Genomic DNA, 25,629 nt, shown 5'->3' with positions numbered 1-25,629 from the left:
AGAATGATAAATGATCCATTTATGGCTTACCCTTGATTCGAATCTAGGATCACTGTCTTAGAATGGCGTTACGCTGAACACTGCCAGTTTGTTTTGGACTTGAACGCAGGTCCTTGGTATTGGCAGCAGGTGGCTCTGGCCACCGAACTACCAAAGCTAAAGTTGTAGGGAGAAAGGTAGAATTCATTCACGAAGCTCGTTAAGCCGAATAGAGTAAGATCTCGCGTCATGGTGTCGGACGGAAGCTAGAATGATTCATAGGTTCTTATGATTGATTGATTTGTTTCACTTCGTTTTTCTGTCACTTTTGGCTAATCGCGAAGATGAGAATGAATGGCGATAAGATAAGGTAGATGAAGGGACAGTCACAAACATACAGGGACGACATAACATGAACCCCGGGGTCTCCCCGATGTCGCAATGGTATCGTCGTCGCTTCGTAATCAAGGGGTCCCGGGTTCGATACCCGGTGGAGGCCCAGTCCCGATTAGCATTACTGTGCATAAGTGGACTTAAAACACCAACTCAATCAATCAAACAAACATAAAATGAACCCCACAGAGGATTATGCTGTCTGAGAATCCAGATGCCATAGCCTCGCTAGTCAGCAAAATGCAACCCAGGGTGTACTACGTGGAAGGGAGGTTGAATTTGGGTGTCTTACACCCCACGGGTTCTTATTAGTATCACTTTAAGTACTCTAGGAACATGGTGCATAATAGAAACACATGAACGGAAAGAAAAAGGCTTGAATAACATAATGTTGGACCATAGGGCCTCCCTGATGGCGTAGTGGTAACGTCGTCGTCTTGTAATCAAGGGGTCCTTTGTTCGGGTTCCCAGTGGTTCGGATCCCACTTTAAACTGTAGGTCCAGTCCCGATTAGCATTTCTGTGCATAAAGTGAACTTAAAACAACGATTCAATCAATGATGTTGGACCAAAAGATGGAAGAACAGTATTCTGATTAGTGGAAACTTGGAGTAGTAGTTGGCTAGCGTACCTGAATTGTAATTAAATTACAGGTCCCCACCACCAGCTAAGATATATTTTGTTCACTTGAAGAATAGAGAAGGGATGTTCTGTCGAAACTTAACGTTAGAATATATAGTAGTTAAAAAATATAGACGATGGATAATGTCCAGTTAGGCTGCATGCTAACAAAGAACATGCAAGTAATTATTGAATGGGGTCATTACAAGCCAGGGTCTGCGACTGTACCAAGTTTCCGGACTGAACGGGTTCATTCCTGTTTTGTGTGTCGGGTGCCACTAGCCTGTTAGTTGACTCGACCAAGTAGTAACAGGTAGCGACAATGAACTATTATGTTATGCTCCAAAGTCATTGTCAACTACGAGTTGCTTCACATACCGGAAGCAAACATAATATCATCGACAACGATGATATTATTTCAAAGTAGTTGTTTCCGTGTATTCTCTTGTCGCACTTACTAAAGCAACGGTGAGAAAGTTGTTTCACTGCTTACGAAGCGCAGGGGTATGTGAATTTAACGGATTAATTGTCCTTATCCTCAGGATATAAAGTCTGAAAACAATGGGCTACAGACTGTCTGGGAATCTTCTCTGATGAGAGTGGCACCGTCGAGGTGAACAGATAACAACCGTGTCTTCTAAGTTTTGAATTACTTATTTAATTTTTTTACGTCACAATTTCCAAAATTTTTCACAATATACTTTACATTTTATTGTGGCTATTGAACAAATAGAAATAATAATTTTATCAATTTTGGTTCTAGCTCGCATGAAGCTTCTAGCCAGTTCTGTGCTCAAACATCAGGCATGTAGCTTCATGGGTGGAATCTTACTGGGCTGATTTTGTAGTGTCAACAGCATCACGCTCCAGTAATTGGCGTCTCCGTTTCGGTATCTAGTTCTTAGCGTGATTGTGTTGCAATTCTCTCAGGCGTACAGTAGTTCTGACGCAATCTAGAAGTTGAGTGGAGGGATAACTTAACCTTCAGGACAAAGATAGTGAACATAAATGAACTATTTAATAAAAGAAAAGGTAAATATCCTCGTGTATATTGCGCCGTGTTATTAAGTCACGTAGGGGTGCGGATGTTGAGTTCCACCCCATTCTAGACTCGTCCATAGTGAAGGTGATATTATCAACACGTTTCAACCACATTTACCCCTTAAAGTTGTCCCCAGGCACCCTATTGACGAGAAAATGGGTGACCCCAGAGCCGTTTAAGCAGGAACATTAACGGAAGAATTCCCACCCGAGATCACCCTTCTGGGGATTCGAACCTGGGTCGGTCATGTGACTAGAGCTCAGAACCAGGCCCGGAAATATGAACTTTTCATTAGAATCAACCAGTCAACCTTTGAACTTAAATCTTAATTACAACAATCAAAAGTAGCACAGCTACTTTTATAAGTAATAACGTTCCTGCAGTCAATTCTTTTCCAAGGAGGTCTCGGCAAGTTGTGGGTTTTAGAGGTAGGTGCAGTGGCGTGGCGTGGATTTTTAAAAGTGTTACCGGTTATCAGTAGGACATTTAAGGGAGACTTGGGCGCCTCCCCACCTCATGCCCCCCCCCCAATGTCTTCCAAGTAGTTCATATAATATTAATCTGGTACGTATGCAATTCAATACTAGATTTTGGTAAAGTTATTAATCAGGAAAAAAATGTTGACATAAGGACTAAAGTGAAATCGCAAACATTGGTTGTTGACACAATAATACGTAATTTGATACTTACTGAAACATCGAAGGCTACTTATAGAGCAGATCAATCCGACTTTGAAAATAGTTATATGATGCTGGGATCCCGGGTTCGAAACCTAGCTTGGGCATGGGCGTTTGTGATGTCTATTCATCAATTTAATCATATCATCACTCATCCCCATCTTCGCAAATGAGCCAAAAGTCGCACAAGCGAAGCAAAATCAATCAAATCAAATCAAAAAACTTCTATGATGCTGCCATAAAGAGAAGTTTTTCATTTGAATTTTGAATTTTTGGGAGCGTCATAGTCATGGTCCACGTTATCCACATCTGAATTCGACAAGTTTTTTTTTTCACCCGAAAATAGAGTACATGGCTAACAGAAGAGTTTCGACAACTGCACACATCCACATAACCACGGATAGTCGTTATACCACGAAACATTGAAATGTCGGTCATATCCAGCAGACGACTTGGTTTTTAAATCGTTCAAAATAGGCTTTGGCCTCCCTTTCGCCACAATTTCGATTTTTTCTGCAAAATAACGAACCGAAAGATTGCTTTAAAATATCTTCTATCGCACGATTACACACACTGTCCAGATAGGATGAACCCGCCACCTCTGAACTCGGAGCAAGCTTCATTAATTAATTGACAATGCCCGAAAACAACATAAAGACGAAAGACACCAGTCACAAAACTCGCACTGCACAGTCCCTCCCACAAACCGTTGTTTACTTTTGCAACACGTGAAGCACCCTCCTTGCCCCCTCCTCTCTCAGCATCGGCCCTTCCCCAATATTTCCTTGGGAACCTGCAAGAAGTCCAGTTCTACTAATGTTGCCATCTTAGTTCTTTTGAAACCAGATTTGCCCAAATCTCGAAACTTTTCGTTTCAAATAAGACGTATGTAGAGTAGATGTAGTCTAACTACTCCCACTCCCATGATTCGCTAAATCCACTGAAATCTCATTTCTGACACCACTACTATTTCGTATATTTTACGTCCTTTGCTACCTTTAAGACTTTCGCTTTATAGGATAATCGTGGCGATGAGGATGCATGGTGAATTATTGAAATAAAATTATTATTGCTTTGTGTATGTAATTATTAATTTTTATAATTATGTAAGTAAAATAATAACAACGAACATTGAAATAACCATTTCTTGCTGAAGATTCGAACCTGCGACACCTGACACTTCAGAGCGTGCCAAGATAACAATCGGGAAATTATGCTTGTAAGTATTGTTTTCACCCAAAAACAGTTCTACCACCTCAAAAACATTGCTTTAATCCGAAATTATTGCATTCCTGCGACAACGTATGTCAATCTCAATCGGCCCTTTCAACAATTATCACAAATTCCTGTAACCAAAATAATAATATATGTGTGAAATATAGAATTTTAGGTTGACATTTTTAGAAGGACAGCGGACCCTTTGACCATACCCATCCCTCTCGCCCATGATGTCGAAGAAGGACAAAGAGGACTTTCATAATCGCTGATATTTAGTGTAAATACGAAATATCACTTGGTAGTTTGCTTTTGCCCCAGTGTGATTTGATTTTTTAAAATTTTGATTTGGCGATTTAAGTTCACTTCATGAACAGTAATGCTAATCGGGACAGTTTAAAGTTGGATCCGAACCACTTGTGCCTCCACCGGGTATTGAACCCGGAATCCCTTGATTATAAGGCGGCGACGCTACCACTGCGCCATCGTTCCCCAGTGTGACTGGACACCTTCAGAGTAAGATAGACCCGATTAGGCGACTTAGCTCTTTTCTGTCAATTGAATATGGCAACACTGGTATGTTTCCGGTAAGGATCACCGGCAACTGCGCCGGCTAAACAGGCATGCCAAAAACCCGCCTCCTCCTCCCGCGGTCAGTCTTTGCCGCAACGCGAAGTCTTCCTTGCGTGGGCTTAGGGCCCTTTCCTCATGTTGCCTGTGGAGTGTACCGGATCAGTCCTCCTCTTCGCTTTTGCCGGTGTCAGAAAAAATGTCAGTCTGCAATGTTTACTTTACGACAATATTACCAGTTTATGTACGTAATGATATTTTAAGACGGGTTCTTCAATTCTTTATGCACGCCACGCCTCTGGGTAGGTGAGATGTAACAGTCAATTTCGTTTGCGTACGCTCAATGAAAGATTCCATTCATACACGAAGAGAAGTTTTGCAACGTGATGCTCTTTCCTGCACTACATACATAATTATTTACTTGGGTCAGGCAGTAGCATATCGCTAGGCGTTGATCAGAGAAAGGTAAAATTATGTTGTAATTCCTGGGAAATATTCTCAGCAATAAAGGAATATCTCTTGTGTGAACGCATGTATGGGAACATCAGTCACAAGATGTATATTTATATCGTAGTAACGTGATTTGGAAAGTTATGCGAGCCATAAAACATCCGATACACGCACAGGGAATCTGCGAGAGATTGATAATCCCAAATATAGATGTGTAATGTGTGGATGAATGGTGAGAGTATGCACGTGTGCCATGCACACATTAAACTTGGCGGAAAACTAATCTCTTATGAAATGTAAGCATTTGAAGGCAGATGAGACTCCGAAGATAATGTTTGCAGTGGTGTGAATAATACAAGAGTAAGTATATTTGAGCGACATGGCATCAAACTAATGTAGGTTCATTCCACCATGTAATAATACAATACAGTCATCTGTGAATAGTGTTACTTGCCCAGGTTTGGTCTTCATTGCCGGCCTCCGTGGCGGAGTGGTCAACGTAATGCGCCGCAAAGCCAGAGGTCCCAGGTTCGAACCATGGTCAAAAATTGAAATGTCATCGTGTTTGTCTGATCACAATTTCCATCCTCATAGTCGCAATTAACCCAAGAGGTAGAAATGCAACGTAAAGTAACCAAATAGATCTTCACTGGTGCAAGAACTCACCAATAGTGTAGTGATTCACGCTCTCGCTTTCTAATCCAAGGGTTCCGGGGTCGACTTCCGTTTGAGACACACTGCACATTGTATCGGATTCCACTTTAAACTGCAGATCTAGTCCAATTAGACTATGTGAGGATAAAGTCTACATGTTTACCACTGTTGGGTTATTGCATGCTTTTTAAGATACTTTCAGACCAACCTTCTTATAGGATACAGTACGGGGAGGGATAAAGACTGTGATGACTCCACTTCCATTTTTGGACGTGATTGAGAGTCTGTGGAACCTACCTCTACGTATATGGTCATTATATCGTCTTCATTACAAGACAGTCCAGTCGACTCGGTGGCAGAGAGCGTTAAGTTGTAGACTTTTCGGATTCGCGACCGAGGTTCCTGGGTTCGAATCCCGGCCAGGATATGAGTGTTTCTTCGTCAATTTCATATAATTATCACCCATCCTCATCGCCGCCATTAGCTAAAAGTTGTAGAAAGGCGACCTTAAATAACACAAATACAAGACAGGTTTGTTTTTCGCTTTGGAAACATTTTTACTGGTTTGATGTGTGTCCCGATTATTCTTAGCAGCATAGACACTGCTCGAGCCCTCCTCGCTTTCTCTCTCTTTCAAGGCATTTTCTTTTGGGTGTAATTTTTTCCTGGCAATTTTTCGTTAATGAACTGCATTTTTGGCCATGTTGTTTTGAAGTATTTCCTAAGGAAATTTTCACAATATGTACGTATAATTATATAATATAATATAATAAATTCCTTAGCGCTCAGAATTAAGTTCTGATAGACGATACGAAGGATGTGATGATGTTTACAATTGCTAGATGTTCGCGGCCACATTCATGGTTTCTACATGGTCAAGTTCATATAATAAGCAATATATTATTTTGATGCATACCTACACCAATGATATCTTGGATCCGGGGACGGCGACAGGGGTGGGCACGGGTGGGCAATTGCCCTCCCAAAAATTGCTGTGTCTACCCGATTGCCCACCCAATCAAATTCAATAAATATATACACTTGAGAAAATGCGAATGGTTCAATAACGAAGTTTATTATGGTGTTCACTCCATGTATATTTTACTTGTGAATATTATCTATATTACAGACAAGTTCACATATTATCATTCAGTAAAAAACTTTGTTGTCCTTTGCCGAAACACTGATTTAGTGAATAGGTTTACGAAAGTCTTAGTAAATAATAAGTTGAATGGTATTAATTTAAGCTTTTCTTTCAACTTCCTTAACTTTATCGTTGGAAAGCGAAAGGAATTTCCAAAGCTTTTGAAACACAAACTGTGATCTAATGCCCACTTGTATGCTTAAGCAGCCAGTAGGCTTAGGAAACTTTATGGGAGGCGCAAAATTGTGCAGAATATGGTCAAGACTAGAACAGGATTATGGGCCTGAGGGCTGCAGCTCCTGGCCTTCACAGGGACGATGCATCAAATTGCTTTGAAAATATGCCACATAATGAAAAGAAATAGATACTTGAAATGTGGCAAAAATATGGAAATACATATAATTAACTGTCCGCCATAATTTGGCCAAAAAGTTATAACTGAAACTGAATGTAGAAGGGGTGGAATGGAGTTGCTTGATGTTGTCAACTCCGGGCTTCGGCCTGGGTATGATTAAGGTAATCTGTTAAAAAAAAAACTCTTCTTTGCCTTGCTTCCTCCAGCAACACACAAAGTTGTTTAGTTAGATCTATATTGAAATACTAAGACAGGTAATTTGATATGTCCCTTTCATAATCACGATTTTATATACCTGTCATCTTCTAATTTCGATATGGTATCCAAAATTTTAAAAAAATAACAATTTTATATTCGTTCTACTAATAAGAAGCAATCACAAAAATAGATTTTGATAAAACAGCTCTGTAGGTTTGAAAAAGTGCTGCAGAATTATTGACTTTGATAATGAGTTAGTAACCCTATTTAGAAATCTTCTTACACGATTTGTTTTAATTCACTTTATGCACAGATATGCTAATCGGGACTGGACCTACAGTTTAAAGTGGGGTCTGAACCACTATGTGCTTCCACCGGGTATTGAACCCGGGACCCCTTGATAACAAGGTGACGACTCTACCACTATGCCATCAGGGAGGCAAAAAATCTTCTTACAGATAGTTTCCTTATCAGTTATGTAATCATGTGATTTTTCTTGTGGTTAACTAACATAGAATAGGGACGAAATTTTAGAACTTTGTGCTTCATATCATAGTACATACAATGTTATTTATTTATTTATTTATTACATTTTGGTGATATTTTGCCAAAATGTTCTTCTTTAGCCTATAATTAGGTCAGGTTAGGTTAGATGCAGAATGGACTAAGAATTTGATTTATACCCGGGTTCTTGCTTTTTATAAATTTTGCTAATAACACATTATCCATACTTACGTCAAACGCTGAGCGAGCTGTATTGTGCTCTCGGAATGCACACGTGATGTAGTGACACCTTTATCCAGGTCGGATTGATTTTAGTTATATTAGTTTTAATGTGCGAATTAATTAATGTTTAAACGATGTTTTTTTTTTTTTTTCATTTTATTGCAAGAGCTTTTACTATTCATTCCCGTATTATGTGAGGGACTCGATTAGCCATTTAGAATAAATAAAATAACAGTCTGCGTTTGAAACAAGGTGGCGAACTCGCTATGTTTGCATTTCTCAGTTCGTCGATTTCATCAACATGTCGTATGGGAATCTCGCGATACACGATTATTGGTACTACACGACACTCGAAACACGATGGGGACGTTTTAGAATGAAGAGTCTTGAATTTCAGTCCGCATTTGTTGGAAATTCTTTGTCTTGACCAGTTTGTAAATGCTGCAAATACTTGTTACAGCCATAGGTGTGCGCACGGGGGTGCCAAAGGTACTTGGCTACCCCAAATGTCTTCTCAAAAAATAAAAATAAAATATGTTGAATTACCATTAAAATAATGAAAATAATATCCGTGGTAAAAAAAAGTAAGGAATTTCGTTTCATTTGAGATGCCCCGCTCTCTCCCTCCCTCTCCACAAAACAATGTGATATTTCTTTACTATACTAATCAGTAATCACGTGGTAAAGAAATTATTTTTTCCTTTATAAATCGCAGAGCCCCTTCACATAGCTATCGGCCCGTACTTATTCTTTTCCCGAGGACTGACTGTTTGTTAATGCAACCTTCCAACATTTCCAACAAGACTTTCATGTTCAAAGACTTTCATGAATGCTCTCTTTCCCTTCTCTTTCAATGACAAGTGTATCAATTTTCAGATTTTTGCTTGCATCTGAATTCTACGCTTTAAAATTATATATAATGCATGGCATTAACTATCGAGTAACCAGGTACAGCAGTATATTTTATGGAGTAATGTGCATTATAAAACATGGTAGAACTGAACCTACAGATGTATTTCGTGAGAGTGATTCAGCTGATAGTACCTGTAGAGCTATGGGTTATTATTATTTATCATTTCCAATTGTTTACTTCCATTACTTGAAATATCGACACAGTGATAGGAAAACCTGTGTTAAAGTGATAACAAATGCTCATTCTATAATGTTAAATTTCATGTTCATATACCTAATAGTTTCTGTGAAAAGGAAAATGAAGTTACGACAGTTAGGCTAGCCTTGTCCAGATAGGTAACTGAAACTTCCCTTAAGGCACCACAAAATAAATTAGTCTGCGCATACCCATGCTTACAACCTATACATCGCAAGTATAATTATTATTTTGTACAAACTTATTTTGCCAGATAAGACTCCCAAGTTGTTGTTTTCAATTCAAGGCCTTGCTACGCGTCCCTGGGAGTTTAGTCAGAGCGATCGTTTGGTGAGTTGGTGTGCATTGCATACATACAAGTTAGATTTTCAGCGCTCATAGATCAGAAACTAAGCACTTTCGAGGTTATGTGTATGAGGAAAAGTTCCTTGTTTTTTTTCTTTAATATATATATATATATATATATATATATATATATATATATATATATATATTACTCTAACCACTCCGGCACAGAAGTTGGCAGAACCCCTTATAGCCAGGCACTGCTGACAGAACTGTGCTTCGAATGCTGTAATAAGGAAAGATATAGTAAATGTATCTTTCCCGCGTTACTTCTTACTTATTTTACAACACATATATATAGAAAAAATAGGAATTGTAGCTTTCCTGGCGACGTGATTCGAACAGGTGTTCTCGGGTTACCAGCCAGGTTAAATTGGAGTTAGCTTCCTTCCTAGAAGTTACCTACAATTTAACCTGGATGGTAACCCGAGAATACCTGTTCCGAGACATGTACATAGATGTGTTGATACTTCTGGCTCTATTACTTGGAATTCTATCGATATGCTTCATGTAAAAAATACGTCAGACCTTGGTATGGATCCCCCGCCAATATATACACACACACACACAAGTATTACATAAAGTATGTCACAATGAAACACAATAACACCTATTTAATTAATACCACAGCTACTGGGATTATTCCTGTTTCAATATATTCCTGTATATATATCTACCAGCAGTGGCCGCGGTGGCTCAGTCGGTAACGCGTCTGACTACCATGCTCAAGGTCCCGGGTTCGATCCCCGGCCGGTTCAAATCCGGGAACTTTTCTAACGGTGGAAGCGGCCCCGGCGCCCACCCAGCGTCGAATAACATGGGTACCTGGGGGAAACCCTGGGGGGTGAAGGCGGTCAGGGGCGTGATGCTGATCACATCACCCCCACTCACGACCGGATCAAGAAAGTGTGGGGCGTTACCCCCACACCCCCTATACGCCTTCATGGCGTGGTGCTATGCACAGGGGAGCACTTTACCTTTTTTTTTTTTATATATCTACCAGCATCCAACCGTTGTTCAAGTTGTTTTAGGACACCCTGTACATGTTGGAGAGAGGTGGGGCATGAGTGCATGTGAAACTCATATAAGGTCTTACATTTATACTGCTCACCCTAATTTATGAATATACAGCTTCTGCCCACCGGGTCGAAAATTTCTGGCGCCGTCCCTGCTTGGATCCCACTTTAAACTGTAGGTTCAGCCTATCTGTGCATAAAGTGGACTGAAACCAAGAATATCATGATGTGAGCGAACAGTGATTTTTCAGTCAGGTTTAATTTTGTAACAATTACAATATGGCTTGTAAAGTAGCAACGAAGTTAATTTAAATCTTCAATTGCTAGTTGAAACAGGAATAATCCCAGTAGCTGTGGTATTAATTAAATAGGTGTTATTGTGTTTCATTGTGACATACTTTATGTAATACTTGTGTGTGTGTGTGTATATATTGGCGGGGGATCCATACCAAGGTCTGACGTATTTTTTACATGAAGCATATCGATAGAATTCCAAGTAATAGAGCCAGAAGTATCAACACATCTATGTACATGTCTCGGAACAGGTATTCTCGGGTTACCATCCAGGTTAAATTGTAGGTAACTTCTAGGAAGGAAGCTAACTCCAATTTAACCTGGCTGGTAACCCGAGAACACCTGTTCGAATCACGTCGCCAGGAAAGCTACAATTCCTATTTTTTCTATATATATGTGTTGTAAAATAAGTAAGAAGTAACGCGGGAAAGATACATTTACTATATCTTTCCTTATTACAGCATTCGAAGCACAGTTCTGTCAGCAGTGCCTGGCTATAAGGGGTTCTGCCAACTTCTGTGCCGGAGTGGTTAGAGTAACGTGATACGAAACTAGGGGTCCTAGCGTGGACGCCCAACCAACGACAAGAAATTTGTCCACCAGAAGGCGAGAGATGTGGTTCTCTCCAAAGGTAGTGTTAGAATGTGGTTCTCTCCAAAGGTAGTGTTAGAATGAGGACAATTGATACATTGATTTGGTTTATTTTAATTCGCTTTTATGCCAATTTTGGCTAATCGCGAAGATGACGATGAGTGATGATATGATGAAATTGATAAAGGTACCCTCACAAAGAACACCCAGGCTGGGATTCGAACCCAGGTCTCCTGGAGTGGTAGCGCGAGCTTCTCCACGGAGGTCAGATAGAATATACTTTGTAGATAAGTAAAAAGCACTAAGCAACTGAGAATGTCCAATTAATATTGCATGCTAATAAATAACCATTGTCACTAATATTCAGAGAATTAATTGACGTTCTTTTAAAAAACTAAATAACAAAATAATTATTTGGATGAGTATGTACCTGCCTTGTCAAACTGAACGCAACAACGAGGGTGTGTGTTGTGTGAATGTAAAAAGATCAGTTTCGTAAAGTGAGTGATTAGATCAGTGATTCCGAACCGGGGTGTCGCGGCACCCTAGGGGAGCCGCAAGATATTTTAGGGGATACACGAAAAAAAAATATTAGGCAGAAGAAATATTAAAGCTTAGACCTCATTATTACAACAGCAATAGATATGCACTTTCCAACTCTCTTCACCGAGAATCTCGACTGGATTGTGTGTGTGTCACCTTTTGATTTCGCAGACAGTGCGGAGGAAATAGATTTCACAGCTTGCGAACGAGATGAATTCATTGATCTCTGTGCTGATTCCACACTCAAAAGTTCACCAAGAGTGAGGCATCGGTGGCTGTTTTATTGGCTTGCTCTGGCAGAAGAGTATCCTAACGTAGTGAAGAAAACAATGGACGTACTTTTGCCCTTTTCAACTTCATATTTGTGCGAGCAAGCCTTCTCTGCTATGGCGACAATTAAATCCAAAGCAAGAAATAGACTACCTAACCTTGAAGATGATATGCGTGTTTTGTTGTCAACTGTAAGGTCTGATATCAAACATTTGTGCTATAACCATCAGTCGCAAGTCTCGCATTAATAAAACAAAACTCTTTTGAGTGATTTCCATTGTAGTAAACTGTGTTATATTGCGATGTTTGTTCCTTATATTATATTTCAATAAATGAATAACATTAGTACTGGAGTAGGTATTGATTTGACAATACATTTAACTTGCTCCTGATAACATATTCCACTCAGGCCCGTAGCCAGGAATTCTTAGTAGGGGGGGGGGGGGCAAAGTCAATCCCAGAGGGGGTAAATTTTTAATATATTGTGTCGCATTGGCAGATATAGAAAAAGCTATAAGTAACAGGAAAGGGATGATATCTTGAGGCTCCAACGACCAAAAAAGTTAGAGCAACATCAAATAACAGTATTTCGATAATAACCTTTCTGGGCTGCCAAAGAATACAAAGATAAAGTCTAGTCGGGACTGTATCTACTTGATATTTACAGGTCGATAATGTTAATAGACGATTAATATGTACCAACAGCTTTCAGCCTCTCTGGAGAGCTGATTAAGAGAGCCCTTTATAAATCGTGCTTCATAATGTTTCCCTCTAGTTTCCAGTACGCAAGATTTTTACGCACATTAACCAAAATAATAAATGTGAAACACACTCACATTTTCATCATGTTTCATAATAATTTGACCAACTAAGCTGTCCTACATCTTTCACCAGCCGACCTCTATGGTGGGATGGTTACACAACACACTACGAAGCCAAGGGTCACAGTTTCGATCCTGGGCATGAGTGTTCTTTGTGAGCAGAGGCGCAACCACTGGCATACGCTACAGTCCCCTCCGAAATTTTAAAAAAATCGACATTTTCAAGTAAAAGTACCATAAACTCTGGAAAAACCAGAGTGGTAAATTCAAGCCATATAAAATTATCCCCAGTTGACATTTTTGAGAGTGGAAAGTTGTAAATATATATCTTATTGTGTATGCCGCCCACTAGAAAGCAGTCAGGGATGCCAAATTTTGAAAAACATTGGGTTCTTATAAGTTTAAAAAATCTCAAATTCTCTCTTCCATGTATTATGATATTAATATGCAACATACTCGCTATATTAAAGATATTATTTATTGATTTTAATACGAAAATATGTAACAATAACAAATATAATAATAATAACACTACAAATTCTTAGGTGCGCTATGTTCCCACGGATCCCTATAAGTTTGCGCCATTGAAAGCATCCACCTATACAATTCCAGCCCCTCCAGAAAAAAATCCTGCGTACGGCAGTGGGCGCAACCACGACTTTTTGTCTGGAGGAGGGCCAGTACCAGGACAAACGTGCAAATAATAATTGTAATATAGTGGTGGTAGTGGTAATAATAATAGTAGCATCAAAGACGTTATTAAAAATCACGCAAGAAGGGGTTAGTAGTCTGTGCTAAAGCATTTGTCATGGAACAAATGATTTGAAAATATTTTTCCAAAACGTTCAATTTCACATTAGCTAATACTGGAAAACAAGCACACAACTGTATTTTTGAAAGACACAAAATGCACAATGAACATAATTATATTTGTACATATGACATGTATTACTTTCATGTATAACATATATTTTATTTATGCAACATGAAACGACGTAAAATAAGAAAATACATAAGTATGCAACATGTTAACGCTAAATTGTGTATGCATTCAAAGTTTCTTTAATATATATATATATATATTAATGAGAATACATTATATAATCAATTCATCCGCCTCATAACAAATCAACAGTAAGAATAATACCAATTTTGTCTCCTTTTCCTCAAAAGAATTATTCGTGCATTTGAGACAAAACGTTTTAGCAGCAACAGTCTGAAGTAGCTACATATTTGGTCTTACTTCTCCCTCGGGTAATTTAGAATGCATTACAGAAAACAATTATATTGTGATCGATGTGAGCAAGAAAATTTTTAGATCCAAATTTTTCAAACAGAAAACTTAATAGGGTGCAAAAATTTCCACAGGAGCCCATGGCATTTTCTTTAACTCATTTTTTATTTGCCTATGGCTCTGAACTTGAACTATAATAAATAGCAGACATTGCGAGCGAAGCGATCAAGAAAATTTTACGAAAATTTTAAATCAATGGGGGCAATTCACCCTCTGTGTCCCCCCCTGCAAGTTCTCTTGGCTGCCTGGAAGAAAAAAACTAATTCCATCTTGAGTATCCATTTGTCCTACTATTCTTAGATTCTGTTAGTCTTGTTTTTTACTTAAATGTTTGCCCCCCCCCCCAGAATGGACTTCCTGTGGTTGCGGCACTGTTTGCGAGTTCCTCTTCATCAATTTCACGTCATCAGTCATTGTCGCGATTAGCTAGAAGTGGCAGAAAAGCAAAGCTAAGTAACAAAAATTAAATATCCATTCCCCCTCTCTACTGCATGAATCACTATTACCAAATTGTAGACTTGGGAAACAAAAAAAATAAGTAGTTCAAATTTCATAGCAACACATCAAGAAAAACATACAAACACATTAGGCACCTTTAATATAAGACTACTCAAAATGTCATAACTGTTCTAGATACTGAAAATTACGAAATAATTTCCCAAAGTCTGAATCAGGAAGGGACCCCCCCTAATCCTAGTACGACATTATTCGGAATCCCACACACCTCATTAAATCACAAAATCAATAATTGTCTTTGTTATGTTGCTAGAGTAATACAGGATATAATTGTAAAGAGTAGTGAGAAGATCAGGTGTTCTGTATATTTCACAGGGGGGGGGGGCAAAGCAGGCTCTCAGGGGGCAGTTTCCCCCCTGCCCCCCTCTAGCTACGGGCCTGATTCCACTTCGATTTAAGACTAAAAATTGAAAAATAGAAATTCTAACAAGGGTGTCTCAAGTTTTTAATCTCATTCTCAAGGGTTCCGCGAACGAAAAAAGGTTGGGAATCCCTGGTTTGGATAGAGGAAGAGAACTGGTAAGTGCGAAGGGAATCGAAAACATAGTTGATTGAAAGTAAACACAGGAGCTAGTGAAGTGAGATGGGGAGATACAAAAATATAAACATATCAAAATACAGGCAGAGGTCTATTTCCAGCAATAGTAAATGACGAGATGGAGCAAAAAATCAAAGTTTGCAAGATTGCTGACGACTCTTTAATACAAAATTTCAAGTTAGTTTGTTGGGAGTGGGAAAGTGGTAAAGGCCTGGCCCAGTTTTCTGAAGATCGCAGGTTCGAATCTATTTTAGAGCCGATTATTTTTTTTATTAAGTGTATTGTCGATTTATAAGAAGCAAAATACGATAAATCTAATTCCTCGTCGATACCACCTAGGATGTGTTTTTCATGTAGTTTCTCCAATACTAAATTATTTCTTACAGGAAGCAATACGGTAGACAGAGATATATTGGTGAAAATCTTAACTCTTTGTGAGCCACCCTGTGAGATACAATATGAGTTGATTTTTTTTTTAAAAAAAATAGAAAAAGCCATGACGACACATGTACCCAGTGGCGGAGCAACATATCGCGAGGCCCCCATCCGTTTTTAAATTTGAAATCTCAATGTGAATCAGTACAAAATCTTGAGGGATAAGTCAGCAAATTATCATATTTAAATAATAATAAATTACTGAAGAAAATTATATTTAATAATTTCACTCACCTTAAAAATGTCTTTCTTTGTTTTCCGGGAGCTGAAATATGAAGCTGTAGGAAGGAAGTTAGAATCGCTTATACTTATTATCCATTGCCTTCTTGAGTAGCAAACGACCCATGCATTTAAATGCCTCGCACTTGCTTCGTGGCAGTTGGAGGTGCTTTATTGTTAACATACAGGTGGAGAGAAAGAAGTAAAGACAAGACAAATTGCTTTATATCCGATAAATGAATAAATGGGTTAAAATGTCCACGCAAGTTACCGTGAATTTTTGCTTAAATGTTTCACATGAGATATATGACAATAATATTTACTTTTTCCGGGCCCCGTTAGGCTTAAAGCTCGCCCGCCTGTATGTTACGCCACTGATTTGACGTATCATAACGTTTAACTAGAATTTAAAGCCAGATAAAATCAAAATGTTTTAATTCTATTGCCTACAAAAATTAGCCTTTTCCATATTTTCCCCTCACTTCTATTTAATACATTTTTTGTATCAACCCCATGAGGCGCGAGGCCCCGGACGGTCGCCCACTCCTTCCTACGCCACTGCATATACCTTCTTTACAAATTCGTGGGCACCCCGCTGCAAAACAACCAAGGATGACGCCATACTGCTGAGAAAACCTTCGCGTTCACTGTGTGAATTGTGGGCTCAGACAGAGATCACGAAGCTTGGCAATCGTAGAATTGCTCATGCTCAGCTCTCAGTCTTCTTAGGTAGACTGTTGAATCATACACGACATGGGCCATCCTATCTGTGACCGAATTCTAAATTTCCTCGTTTACAATATGTAGAGTTAACAAGAAAACATAATGTTTCGTAGTTTCGAGAAATAATAATTTAATTGTAATATACTCTTTGAAATACTTGCTCAGGGTGGTTACTCACCGGAAATTCCTTGAATTCCGGGAACTATACGTGAATTATTGGCTCCGGGAATTATGCGTGAATTCTACGTGAATTTTTCACCGTAGACGTAAAAAAATGCAACTTTTATTAATCCAAATGAATTCATACATTTACAAATGTTCCAAGCAAGTGTTTCACAGTTTAACTTTTATATTTATCGAGGAAGAAAAAAGGAAGCTGCGTGGAAAATAAAAGATAATTCTCTCAATCGTTTTACTTTGTTGGTGTCCCTTGCGGAACAATCTATCTGACAGAGAGAAGATTATTGCAAAATAAGATATCTTGAATTTGATTAGGTAAATTTGAGTTTGAAATCCTTATGCAATTAACAATTTTTCGTAATTAGTATATTCCGTAATATTTGTGACTTTTTGTTGATGTATTTCCAGTCTGACTTTGTGAAATGGCAAATGTAAACTCCGTACCTTAAATTGAATATTCTAAATTTTTAAATAGTATATATATATATATATATATAATTTTAATGGAATTAGAATTTTTGGATACATTGGAATCATACAAACCTTTATATTGTTAATATATTTATGTGGGGTGGGGGGCTGGTGAGAGGTGGTAATATGTAAGGTTGAAATAGAGAAAGCATCTGCTTGTACCCTTGATTTTTGGAAAGTTCGCCTTGAAAACCGGGAATTATACTTTAATGTTATCATGGCCCTAGAGTGGCCACCCTGTTTCTATCAATAGCAGATAGAATAGTGCAATAGGTTTTCAACACATGGGTAGGAGCATATAAGCGATAAATCAAGAAGGATGGTATGGTTCGGTCACTATGATACCTGCTCACCACACGAAGGTTCGATCCCTTCCTATTGGACTGTTTTTTAAAGGATAGAATGCCAACTAATGCAAGCCTGTGAAAATTTTTATTGTGTATTTGATGACAAATGTATTTATTTTTTTAATAGAATTTGCAAATAGTTATGAAACTGCTCAATACAAAATTACTTTAATAAAGTTCAAACCATAAAATGAGACATGAATAAAATAAATGTAATAATACAAAATTGTAAATAATGTGTTATTTAAATCTAGTGTTTGCATACTATTGATGTAACTATATTATTTGCTTGTGCATCATTGGTTTACTGATGTAGCTATGCTATTAAATCCTGCCTCTAGATCCATAAACAGACGCAAACGTTAATGTTAGAATTATTACTAGCCTCGTGGCAAGCTGTCCTTTCATAAAGTGATGTCTCTTGCAGTTTTTCATTTATATTTCTTGAGTTTCTATTAAAATAATAAATTATTTTTGTTGTTCCCTACACTTTCCTTTAATACCGAAACTTACATTTATTGTCGAATAACATATAAAGTCTATAATATATATTTTACAGAAACCTAAGTGCGCGAATTATATCCTTTGTGAAAGTGACGTTGTGGTCAAGTCGGTATGATAACTTCCCAACATGCCAATGGTCCTGGGTTCGCATCTCATCAAAGGCAGAACTTTTTTTTTACAGTGCAGTGCCAACTAGTGTCTACCTAGGATGGAATTAATTACACACATTGGCACGACTGTTATTTTTAATAAAAATGCAATGGTTTGAGAGTAACTACTTGATATTAAACCTCTTACAAAATGTGGAAAGGCATGTGAACGAGACACAGTTCTTGCTTTGCGTGTCACGCAAGATAAAGAAACAGTGGAACATTATTGTGGAAATTCTCATAGTTTTTTGGTCAATCAGTATAGTCTCGCTTTACATTTATATCCATTTGCTGTGTAAAAGTATAAACGTCGTGACTTATCGGTATTGTAGGATTCCAAAAAAATATATCTTTAGATACAGAATAAATTACACATATTTGTAGGCGACAATGCAAACTTGTGTCAACAAACTCGAAATCATCTTTAGTTTAAAATATAGAGGCATGTAATTTATAGTCACTGTGAAAGTAGATATGATCTGACTGACAGTTCTATGTTTGGACTGCAAGTGTAAAAAGACTTTAAGAAGGAAAAATCTAAGGTGCTTTTCGGAATTTGCAGGTGAAATCTTGGATTAAAAATGCATGTGGTACACTTCCCATATCCCATGTATTCGAGAACCTGGTTACAGATTTAAAACAAGAATCACTGTCTAAATGTAGATTCGAACACACATGTTGGTGCCTCATTCAACTGAAAAAGAAAATATGTAACCGCGCTCGAACATGCATCCTTCAGAAGGTGAAGCCGTAACACTAACCACTCACCTACAGCTTTTATTGGTAGATGTTTTATTTACTTGTCATGTAAGTTTTTGAATTGTTTCACCACTGGCGACGCGTATTTCTTCTTCCTTATTTTCTTTCAGATGTAGTTGTTTTTCCAAACCCCTACATTTTTTTTACCTTCTGCCACCCATGGAGATCCTTATGGAATACATAATTGGGACGCAACTCCCAGAAAATATAATACCTTAGTTTCAATATACTCGAAGTGGGAATGGTGTGTTCAGTCACACATTTGACCTTAAAATTTTTCATATTTGCCGTTTTGCTTGCAACGCCACCATCAACCAAGCATTTTCTTTCTTGACATATAGTACAAGACTGTAGTGTTAAATTCCCATAAGGAATTTCTGCAATTTGACACATGCAATTGCAGATAAAGGTAACACGCGTTTCTCTTATAAATGTAACGTATCGGTAGCATTTTTACACTTCAAATCCGGTCCTGACATCAGCATAAAGAAGAGAAAGATGTTGAATTACCAAAAATAAAAAAATACAAAATGCAATAATAATATAAAATAGGAATAATATTAATAACAATAACACCAAACCGGGTTATACTCTATGGTATGGTTTCCATATTGCCCCTGAAATTAAGAGAAATAGTCATATGCGTCCTAGGTTCGATACTTAGACAAGACATGGATATGCTTTTATGCATGTGTCATTTACTTCATGATTTGATCATTCATTCTCATCGTCAAGATTAACCTAAAGATGTAAAAAAAAAAATCAACAGAAAATGAAGCATTTGACTCTGTAGCTTATTCACACCGTTCTGATTTGTTCAGCGAGATGCAGCCTTAAGAAAAATTAAGTGTGTATCAGATGATAATGTGGCAGCATATTGCCATGGCACAGTTTGAGAAGCGGAACAGATAGTGGAAGGTCTCCGAACTGAACCAGTCAGATATGTTAAGTGATCCATCGTTTTCTTTGCTGAACTTCAAGCAGTTATGATAATAAACCTGGACTTTTTTGCTTCAAAGAAGCTAGCTGTTAACCTGACCGTTAAAGTTAACCAATGTGCTCCAATTAAGGTGGGGAATTGGAAAGAAATTGGAGGTGAATGAGCGAAATCACCACAGTGAACATGATACAAGCATAGGTTGAGCAAGAATTTGCAAAGCTGTTTGCCCCCCGGCCCGCACTTGCCTGACGGAGCCCGTGCTTTAGGCCCGGAGTAAAATAATACAACTAAAAGATTCCAGCAAAAAAGGTAGGAACAGAAAAACAGCATCACTTTTACATTTTTCTTTCTCTTACAAGTTCAGCATTTGGAGGGCCGGAATGTTAGTTTGCCTCAGGCGAGCTGGTTTCCAAGGCCAAACAAGCATCCCCTTACCTAGTAATTTCCACCTGGAGCACTGCCTTTAGTCCTGGCACGCAGGCCACTGTCAAGATGCGTGCTTCGGCATTCGTTCCACCTATGGAACCTCTTTGCAGATAGACTGCCAAAGAGCTTGTAAATAAACACAAGAACTCCATGTAGCACTGATTGTTGAAAACTTTGAACACAGAGTTCTGAGTACGATTCACAGTATAGGGCAAGGGGTGACTTCTTGATTGATTTAGTTTCTGTTGCTTAGCTTTTCTGCCACTTTCGGCTAATCGCAAAGATGAGGATGATGGAGGATATAATATAATTGATGAAGGGATACTCTTTTACGTAGACCCGAAAATCACGAACTCCTCCAAGGAGGTCCACTTACCTCCAGAGCTATATCTCTTAATGCATGCACATCACTAGAGCCCGTACTTAAAGATTTATGTTGGTAAAATTAGCAATGAATAATGCGGTTATACTATGAAAAAAGAACGGTGCTAAAAATAAATTATACAAAATAAACCATACATTTTTCACATTTACAACATATTCACATTTGTATTTTTATTCGCAACGATGTAAATTAATGTCCCAAACTTTTTCTTAATACCGGAGAGTTTATACCATGAAACGGACGAAAAAAGTGGTAAAGAGTTAGGTCTACTGTAATGATCTGATAATCCAATGATTTGCACAAAGTTTAATCATCATACCTACTTTTTAAAACATGCAATTCGATTTAAAATGACAAACTGTAGAGAACTGAGGAGTGGAGAGCAAGCGAACCCCCCCCCCCTTTCCCACATACTTGCATTTAAGTGTTTCCATTTATAAATTCAGCGTGAAGAGTAAATTTAAATGCTCATGATAGTAAACATCACTTGGAAGCTGGTTCATTGTTCTGCCACGTGGAATTCCATTGCAGAATCACTAGTTTCAGATTGTCATGTCTCCTGTGTCCATAGATGATTGCTTTTGAAGTCTTGACTCCTTGAAACCCATTTCATCTCTACGTCAGATACGATAGAGCTCTTTTATTCACACTCCGATTTGGTTAGGTCGAGAATCGATGACAGATAACAGGTGAGTATTATTTTGCTCGTGGGAGTTCTTACATTTGTTCAGTTTCTAAAAAAAGACGAGAAGCTCGGACTCACACGGCTTGGTTTACCGATGCTGGAGCGAGATTTTCTGTAACAAACTACACTGGTCTCATGATTATTTTAATTTCCTTCTTAGTTGCTACGTTGAACGTAAGCCACTTGTTTTCAAGTATATCGATAAAACATTTTGGTAAACAGGAGGATGCTTTTACAATGACAAAAATTCAATTTATTCACAGAGGAATTAAATCGGACTTTGTTTTCGTGAACTTCTCATTTGGAGCAATCTTCAAGAACCATACTCTACTTTGTTTAATACAAATTTAAAGAAAAAAATATACTCTACTTTGTTTAATACAAATTTAAAGAAAAAAAATAGTTTTTCTCTATGAAAAAGATTGTCTATCATTCTTCAGTCCTCATATTAAATATATCTGTATACATAATTCTTTAACAATGAAAGTGAATTTAAATTATCACCTTACTTTCGTACCAGTAATACAAGGGATCAAAAATAGTATTCTCAGTAAAAATATTTAATAATTATACTCAGTGGCGGCAATTGGGTTCCAAAACTGGGAGGCAGGACAGTTTACTTTCCCTTAGTAGATAAAGTTTAGCATAGTGCGGGGGCAAAAGTGGCAAAAAGTGCGGCGCACTCCCCCCCCCCCAATCACAGCCACTGATTACACTGATATTTAACATTTATACGGTCCTAAAGTATATTTCTAAAGGGGTTGTGATATTAACTAACTCGGTACAATCTCGTTAACCTACGACGATTGCAATTGCCAGTGTGAACCACGAGGAGTCAGAGTATTTGTTTATGTAAAACTGGATTGAAGGAACAACGTTTAACCTCTGATTGAACGCTAGAACTTGCTGGCGGCTGTAGTCAGCAGCTTTGCTTCCACGTTGTAGTAATTATACTCAGTGGCGGCAATTGGGTTCCAAAACTGGGAGGCAGGACAGTTTACTTTCCCTTAGTAGATAAAGTTTAGCATAGTGCGGGGGCAAAAGTGGCAAAAAGTGCGGCGCACTCCCCCCCCCCCAATCACAGCCACTGATTACACTGATATTTAACATTTATACGGTCCTAAAGTATATTTCTAAAGGGGTTGTGATATTAACTAACTCGGTACAATCTCGTTAACCTACGACGATTGCAATTGCCAGTGTGAACCACGAGGAGTCAGAGTATTTGTTTATGTAAAACTGGATTGAAGGAACAACGTTTAACCTCTGATTGAACGCTAGAACTTGCTGGCGGCTGTAGTCAGCAGCTTTGCTTCCACGTTGTAGTGTTCCTTGCCGTTGCGTGTGTGCAAATCCGTGGTAGCATTCTTGTCAGGCATCTCGCATCCCGCTGGAAGCGTAAGGCTACTTTTGTAGCACGCATGCATGGTGATGATTCACATCCTGTTTCCCTATTAGCACTTCAGAGCAGCGAATAATACTTTTCGCCATATGCTTCTTGTCGTGCTGCTTCCGTACAAGAAGTGCTTGAGACATCTTCCTGCGTATTTCTAAAGCATGCGAATTAGCGATTTCAGCCGAGATGAACGTCTGTAAAGGTATCAACGTTAAGTATCCGGTAATTGTATGTGTGGTAAAATATGTTTCTCGTTCTGCCATTTTTGCAGCTGTTCTTATGGTAAATTTAAATGTACTGTTCTAGTCAGTTTCATAATACACAAGTTTCTATCATGACGGAAACCCATCAATTGTCACACATGTTAAACTTCGAATTATTCACGATATGTGTGCCACTTTTAGTCTAGTCGGCACACTATGAGTATCAGTAATTTTATATCAGCCCATCCATATTTAAAAAAGAATTTTAAGTATATATTTCACGGTAACTCTCAGTGAAAAGCCTATCTCGAAAGCGACAATGGGACTTTACGTGTTGACCACGTGTCACACAGTGAAAAACCTGTTGGCATGCGCTTGGCCTCAAAGACTGTTGCACCAGGAAGTTGTAGTTTTTAATAGTGAAAAGTAAATTATAATACATTCTGAAAACAAATTGCCAATCATAAATTATTTGAAATTGAATTGTTGTTTTTTAAGGTCCACTTTATGCACATATAGGCTAATCGGGACTGGACATACAGTTTAAAGTTGGATTCTAACCACTGTGTAATATCCGTCCAGATAAAGTATTTTGTTAAATCCAAGAGAAATTACAAATTAACCAATCGCTGCCTTGTCATTACTCTGAACTTAAGATGAAGTTACGCAGAATTTTTTTTTCAATGAACGAAAATACAACGGAGATTTTCTTTTTCTTAAATATCTAGAACTCTAGATAATGGAATATGTCATCAAAAGTCTTCGTTTTATTGATTTAACGTGGACAGATAACAGAACATTGCAGACTAGACTTTTGGCGTCAAAATTATTTATTTGAGATTTTCTCTGCAATGGAATCGGCAGAATCACTGAAAATTACATTGTTCAATGAAGAAGAACATTATCTAGACATTCATGGAATAATATTTGTGAAAATCTGAATTGAATTTTGCCGAATCGCAAAAAGGCCTTGGTCACCTGTAAAGAACCCGTAGAGAGAAGATCGTTTTGATCTTGTTGGGTCACCTTAAACTCCTTAAACTGTCATAAAATCGTTCTCGATTTGCTCAATTGATACCTTTTTTTCTCTCGGCTTGGCTACTTTAGTACACCAATTTGTGCTGCATGGTGGTTGAATACCTACTTTCATGAGTATAAAACGCGCATTGAATAAGGCAAGAAAGAATATGACTGCTCAATATTCTTGGCCATAATTGTTTTCGTGCAGATTCCTACGTTGATAAGTGATCGGTTACGATTTCCCATGTGGAGCGACGTCTGATTTAGTTCTTCAACCGTGAACCAATGGCATTTTTGTCATTGTAACGGTACCTAATTTTCCTGCTTGCTCGCTGGTCCAGTCGGTATTACGTCTGACTGCCATTCGAGAGACCCGGGTTAGATTCCCCGGATGGGTGATCTGAAGTGGGACTTTTTCGAACCGTGCTCTTGCATAAAACAGCACAGCCTAAATGGGTGCCTGGGAGCAAAGTGGGGTTGAAGGCAGCCGGAGCGTGGTGCTGATTACATCACCTCCACAGTAGCAGAGGTCGCGAATATATAAGGCCCTATCTCCACATTCACCTTATGTCTTTATGGCACGCTGCAATGAGCACGAAGTAATTTTACCTCGCCAAAAACCCTTTGAATCGCATGCAAAAATCCAGTTTATATACAGTTTAGTTATGCAAAACAACTAAAGCCGGCCTCCATGGCAGAGTGGTTAGCACAACGCGCTGCGACGCCAGGGGTACCGGGTTCGAATCAAGGAATGGGTGTTTGAGAGTGCCCCTTCATCAGTTTCAACGTATAATCACTCAATCATCCTCATCATCGCGGTTAGCCAAAGTGGCTGAAATGCAAAGTAAAATAAACCAAATTAATCAACCAATCAATCAATCAAAACAACTAAACTCTGAGGCAGGTTAAGTTTGCAGCAACCTTTCACACGTCGAGACACAAACATACGCCCAGAAAATAGTTCCACTTAGACTTGTTTTATTCCAGGGTTGGCAAAATTTGTGTATTTTAAATGAAACAAAACAAACATTTTTTTAATGTTTTAAACATGTTTTAAATGTTTTAAACAAAAACCAAACAAACATGTTTTGAACAAATAAAACTTTTAAAACATAATTCCAAGAAGTTTTTTCCTAAGAATAATGATTAATAAGGAATCCGTCAATCATCCAAGGATGGACTGTGTTCCTATTGTAAAGTAAACGCTTGACTAACTTCTTTAAAATACACATTTATGTTAATCTTCTCGCTTGTAGGCTGTTCGAGAAGCTTCAACTAATCCACAGTGGCCAGGCCCCATTCAGTCCACGTGATAGCTATTCTTTTTATTTTAAATACAACATGAATGCAACTAAATATTAACATTAACAACTATGTGCAGTATTTTAAGTGAGAAAAAAAACTGTTTCATCCACATAGTATTAGATT

General features: G+C 38.2%; 1 protein-coding gene across 6 annotated transcripts in view; it reads left to right on the top strand.

The window, feature by feature from the left end:
- Positions 1 to 25,629, top strand: part of LOC145984007 (epidermal growth factor receptor kinase substrate 8-like) — a 265,201-nt gene that overhangs the window by 106,892 nt on the left and 132,680 nt on the right. The gene's annotated exons all lie outside the window — the stretch shown is intronic.

The sequence above is a fragment of the Lepisma saccharinum genome, chromosome 2 (genome assembly GCF_977018435.1).
Source record: "Lepisma saccharinum chromosome 2, izLepSacc3.1, whole genome shotgun sequence".
Lineage (NCBI taxonomy): Eukaryota > Metazoa > Arthropoda > Insecta > Zygentoma > Lepismatidae > Lepisma > Lepisma saccharinum.
The sequence above is the reverse complement of the archived record's forward strand: the minus strand, read 5'-3'. Positions and strand labels throughout refer to the sequence as shown.